Source organism: Camelus dromedarius, chromosome 11 (assembly GCF_036321535.1).
Source record: "Camelus dromedarius isolate mCamDro1 chromosome 11, mCamDro1.pat, whole genome shotgun sequence".
NCBI classification, from domain to species: domain Eukaryota; kingdom Metazoa; phylum Chordata; class Mammalia; order Artiodactyla; family Camelidae; genus Camelus; species Camelus dromedarius.
Genome location: NC_087446.1, coordinates 53,749,159 through 53,755,158, shown reverse-complemented (window position 1 = coordinate 53,755,158; position 6,000 = coordinate 53,749,159).

Below are 6,000 nucleotides of genomic sequence, written 5' to 3'. Positions count from 1 at the left end.
TTTCACCTGATCATGTACCTCTAGAAGCTCCTCACAAACCACAGATCACCATGCAAACCCAAGTTGTCACTGTCATTGGCCCTCTTGCTTAACACCCCCTACAAGGACAAAATGCCAGTTTCTCAGCCTGGAACCTCAGGTTTCTACCTTGGCCTCAGCACCCGCCTCACCCCATCTGGTGCCACTCCTCCCTACACGCCCCTCACTCTGGCCAGAGTTAGTCACCACCACCCAGAACAGGTCATACCCTTTCATGCCTCCACACTTTCACATAAACCCGTAAACCGTTCCTCTTGCTGGGAATGCCTCCCTCCCTTTGCTATTTCAGCATTGCCTGCCTCCGCAGTACCCTGCTTCCTTGTCTGTCTGTACCCGATGTGGAGTTCGGCAGCCTGGATTAGATTCCTGGCTCTGCCACCTGCTTCGGGCAATGTTGCTTAACTTAGCCTCAGTTTGCGTCTGCAAAATGGAGATGAGAACAAGACCCACCTCTTCTAGGTACTGTGAGGATGAACTGAGATAACTTAGGGCCTGGCTCCTGCCTGGTGCATGTCAGGTGCTCAGAAAATGATAGCTATTATTGCTGCTCTTGATTTATCATCGATACCTCCCCGCTCCCAGCTGCACTCAGGAGCTCTGCCCTCCCCACCGGCCAGGTAGGTCTTGGGCTGTCCTCAAAGATTATTCAAGGGCCACCCAGCCACTCTGGGGAAGCAGAGGGAAATTTCCTGCCCTTACTGATTAACGAAGCCATTCGGATGAGAGCCATAATGGTGGTGGACACAGAACTCACCAAGAACAGTTGCGTTCTTAGGCAAAAGGTGAAGGGGAGCCTGGTGTGGGAGAGGCCACAGCTGCAATAGGAGTTTTGCAGCACACTGCCCCCCATCTGCTAGACCTGTCCGTGCTCCATTTCTGAGGGGACGTGCCAAGGGCCAAAAATAGTCCTGCTCACCCTCTAGGTCCTGCCCTGATTTTCCCACCTGCCAGGGCCTGCCCTTTTCCTGGTTAGTTCATTGCCCCATCCTTCACTCCCATGGTGCTTATTTCTACAGCCACTGATCATTCTCATTAATTAGGCATGAAACTCAGGCCAGCACCATGAAAATAGGTACCAGCTAAGAGTATGGGCTTTGGAGTCAGGGTGAGTGCCTGGCATGCAGTAGGCATATGAGTGATGAATGATCATCACCATCATTATCTCAAAGCTTCAAATAACCACTAGACAACAGTGCATTTTAGAGCCAGACTGCCCTGGGTTCAAGGCCCTGTTTCCCTTCTTTCTAGGTGTAACAGTGACAAATTGCTCAACCAGTTCATGTTTCGGTTTCCTCCTCATCTCTAAAATAGGGATGATAATAGCTCCTACCTCATTGAGCTGATATGAGCATTACATATCATTATGTTTTTAAAGCTTTCTAGGTGTGTAACCTTCACAAATTGCTCAACCAGTTCATGTGTTAGTAGCTTCCTCCTCATCTCTAAAATGGGGATGATAATAGCTCCTACCTCAGTGATCTGATACAAGGATTATGTTATTAGGACTTTAAAGCAGCACTTAGCTTTTAAGTGCTTGGAAGACAGTAAGCACTGAATAATAGTTGATTATTGTTAACCATTTCCCTCTTTGGGGCATGAGGAAATAGAAATACAGAGAAATTAAACCACTTGACAAAGGTCACTAAGCTTGTAAGTGGTAGATCCCGGATTCCACCTCTGGGCTGTTTGACTCCAAAGTCGGAGTTCTCTTAGCTTTCTGATGGTTACCTTTATTTTTATTACTCTCATTCAGGAAATTTAAGCCAGAAAACAAATTTTAAAACATATCCCAACCATAATGGCAATGATTCGAAACACTTCAAATATTTTTAAATTCATGAGTTCATTATTAAAAGCAAACATCGATCACTTTTGGAGAAGCTAGGGAAGTAACATCTTTGAAATTGTAAATAAAGGGAAAAGAATCAAGCACTAAGCTGCTTTTCCTGTATGGTTTATAAAAGTTAACTCACGTTAACCAAACAGTTGAGAGACAGAAGTTTCTCTTAGTAAAGGTATTTCAACTACTAAATGCAAAGGAATAATGGAATATCACTATTTTGCAACACTTAATGAAATAATGGAGTGAAGCGGTGGTCACCAGGAGCTGCTCATTAGCTGTTGTATCTTCTGATGGAAGAATACACCACAGCCTATGGGGTTATCATCCCACAATTTGAACCTGAATCATGTCAAGCCTCCAGATACAGAGGTGCAGCCAAACTCCAGACGGTGGGAAACTGCAGAACAAATAACCTGATTTCTTCAACAAATAAATTGTAAGGGGCAGGGTGGAGAGGAAAAGGGGAAACTATAGTTTAAAAGACACAGCAATCATTTGCCATACATAGACTTTATTTGGACTCTGATTTAAACAAATTATTCTAGAAATGAGACAATTAGAGAATTTGAACAATGATTGGATATTTGATGATATCAACACATTATTGTTAATATTTTAGGGGTTAATAATGATAATGTGGCTATTTTTAAATCATTTTCTCTTAGAGATACATACTGAAATACTTACAGATGAAATGATATGTCTGTGATTTGCTTCAAAAGGACCCCAGGGTTTGGCAGGGATGTAGATGAAACTCAGTGGGCCTGATAATCATTGAATTAAGATAATGAGTATATAGGGGCTCATTATATTATTTCTCCATTTTTGTACGTTTGAAAATTTCCATAATAAAAACTAAAAGAAAAAACTGAATGATATCAAACCATTTTGTCTCTATAACTGTGCCTAGTTATTATTCCTCTTTGGGCCCCGTTCCCCTCAAATATGAAGTGAGGGAGCTAGACTATTTCTAACACTGAGTGTTGACCACATACTGGGCACAGTTCTAAGTCCTTGACTTGTTTTTAGTCATTGAATCTCTGAACTACCCTGTGGGCAGGGGACCTGGGTTGTGCCCATTTTAGAGGGAAGGAAGCTAAGGGCTAAAGGGGTTAGCTAACTTGCCCAGGGTCACATGCAGGCAGTGGAGAAGCTAAGATGTGGACCCCAGTGTTCCAGCTCTGGAGCCCTGGTGCTTCAGTTCTACTATAGGCAGCTTCTTAACATGCAATCCTAACTATCCGTCCCTCTGAGCTCCTCTAGGGTCCTTTCTGCATCCTCAAGCCCTCCCTGATCCTGCTTCGTCCCTACCTTGCCTGCTGCTGGGCAGAAGAGGCTCTCAGAGGGTGAGGACCGTGGGAACCAGTGAGTTGGACCCAGCCTTGAGAGTTTAGGTGTGTGAGAAGGGTGCTCCTGTGAGTTGCTGACCCGCGAATTGGGCAAGGGTGGGGCCCTGGCTTGAAATGGAGGCAGAGCTGTGCCAGGCAGGAGCAGCTGAATGTTTCCGCCTTCCCTGGGCTACACTAGTAGCCTTTCCCACCCCCCACCCCCCCAGCCCGAGTGTGGGAGTCCTGCTAAACCTCTCCCAGGTGTGTATGCACCTGGGGAAGTGCCGGGTGGAGCCAGCAGTCTGACTACAGGAGGCGGAAGAATCTGCTCCTTTGAAGGGGGCGAAGAGGCAGGAGTCTGGACACAATGACCTCGGAGTGTCCTCACTGCCTGTTTCAGCTGTCTTTCAGCTCCTGAGAAGTGTATATGAGTTTGGGCCTGACTGTTCTCTGGAGATTTAATTTAAAAGAGCTAAGGATTAGAATTTCCAAATATTCCAACTGCTGTAGCCACCCAGGCGGGCCTGGCACCGTCTCAGCACAGTCCTCTGCTGTCTGATTCTCTCCCTTGCCTTGTTCCTTAATGCAGTGCGTGCTTTCCAGCGGTCACTCTATGGCAGGCTCTGTGCTTGGCACTGAGGATATGAAGACAAGAGCTCCCAGTCTGCTAGGGAGGCAGACATAGGAAACAGAAATATGAGCATGAAAGAGAGAATGCCCGCCCCATACCCCCCTCTTCGTGAGCCCCATCAGGCATAGCTGTCCCCCACCGCACCCCTCCACCCCACCCCGTCTCCAGCCTAGTCTGGATGGATACTGTCCCAACACGTGACAACCCCTCTGAGTTTCCCCCATAACATCTCCCCAGGGGCTTCGCTCTGAAGAGTGGGGAGTAGGGAATGGTTCCATCCAGATCAGCACTGTTCCACAGAAAGAAGTATGTGAGACACAAATTGCAAGCACGTTTGTAATTTAAATGGTTTTAATACCCATATGAGAAAAGCGAAAAGAGCAAGTAGAATTAATTGTAATATTTTATTTAGCCCAATATACCCAAAATATTATCACTTCAATACGTAGTCAATATAAAAAAATTATGAATAAGCTATTTTACATTTACCTTTCATACTGCCTCAATAGTAAAAGAGCCCCAAATAACCTTGATTAAAAAACAGGTAGCGGGGAGGGTATAGCTCAGCGGTAGAGAGTGTGCTTAGCACGCAGGAGGTCCTGGGTTCAATTCCCAGTACCTCCATTTGAAAAAAAAGTTAAATAACTTAATTACTCTTCCCCAAAAAACCTAAATAAATATATTTTTAAAAATAAGCAAAGGACTTGAATAGACAGTTTCAAAGAAGACATACAAATGGCCAACAAGTATATGAAAACATGCTCAATGTCACTAATCACCAGGGAAATGCAAAGCAAAACCACAGTGAGATACCACATCAAACTGTTAGGATGACAATTATAAAAGAAACCCAACAACAATGTTGGTGAGGTCGTTGAGACCCTGGAACCCTTGTGCACTGTTGGGAGAAATGTAAAACGGTGCAGCCACTATGGAGAACAGTATGGCAATTCCTCAAAAAATTACAACTAGAACTGTCACATGATCCAGCAATCTCACTTCTGGGTATTTATCCAAAAGAATTGAAATTAGAGTCTCAAAGAGATATTCAGACTCCCACGCTCATTACAGCATTATTCACAATAGCAAAGATGTGGAAACAACCTAAATGTCCATCAGTGAATGAATGGATAGAGAAAATGTGGTATATACATACACATCTACATATATATGGTTAAGCATTATTCAACCTTAAAAAAGAAGGAAAACCTGTTATATGTGATAACATGAATGAAACTTGAGGACATTAAGTTAAATGAAATAAGCCAATCACAGGGGTAGAATTACTGCATGATTCCCCTTTTATGAGGTACCTAAAAGTCAAACGCATAGAAGCAGAGAGTCGATAGGTGGCTGGCAGGAGCTGGGGGAAAGGGGAAATGGAGAGTTGTTATTTAATGAGTATAAAGTTTCAGTTACGCAAGATGAACAAGTTCTGGAGATCTGCTGTACAATATTGTGCCTATAGTTAACAATACTGGATTGTATCCTTAAAAATCTGTTAGAAGGAATCATGTTAAATGTTCTTACTGCAACAAAATATTTTTTTTTAAAGGAATTCAAAGTGCCGTAGAGGTAATGACCCAGGTTCCCCTGCCCTCAGTTCCAGCTTCTGCCCCTGTTGTAGGGGTGTGGCCTACGTCCCTTGCTTTCTTTTCTGGGCTCTCTGCAGTCCTTCCAGGACCCCAAAGGTGACAGAGCTCTCGGCACAGTGTGGGGCTGGAAGTAGGAACCTGCAGATGGCTTGGTCTTACTTGGGAAATGGGACCCTGGGCCGGCTCCTTCTCTGGCCTCTCTCCAGACGAGGTCTGTCTGCAAAGCTGTTTCATGCTCTTCCAGGGGAAGGTCTTCTTTTTCTTTTAAGGAGGCTGATCAAACACTTGCAACAGGTCTGGGACTTCTCCCGGACCTCCCCACCACAAGTGCTGCAGAACACGGGCTGCACAGCCTCAACCACACAGACACACTGAAATATTTACGAGGCTCCTGGCTCGTGAAACAGAGCTTTCCACTCAGGAGGAAGGGAAGGAACATGGCACGTGTGAAGACCTACAGTATGTCACACCACTCAGGGAGGGTTTTCTTAAAACTTAATTTTTTATTAAGGTATAGTTGATTTACAATGTTGTATTATTTTCTGGCGTACAGTATAGTGATTC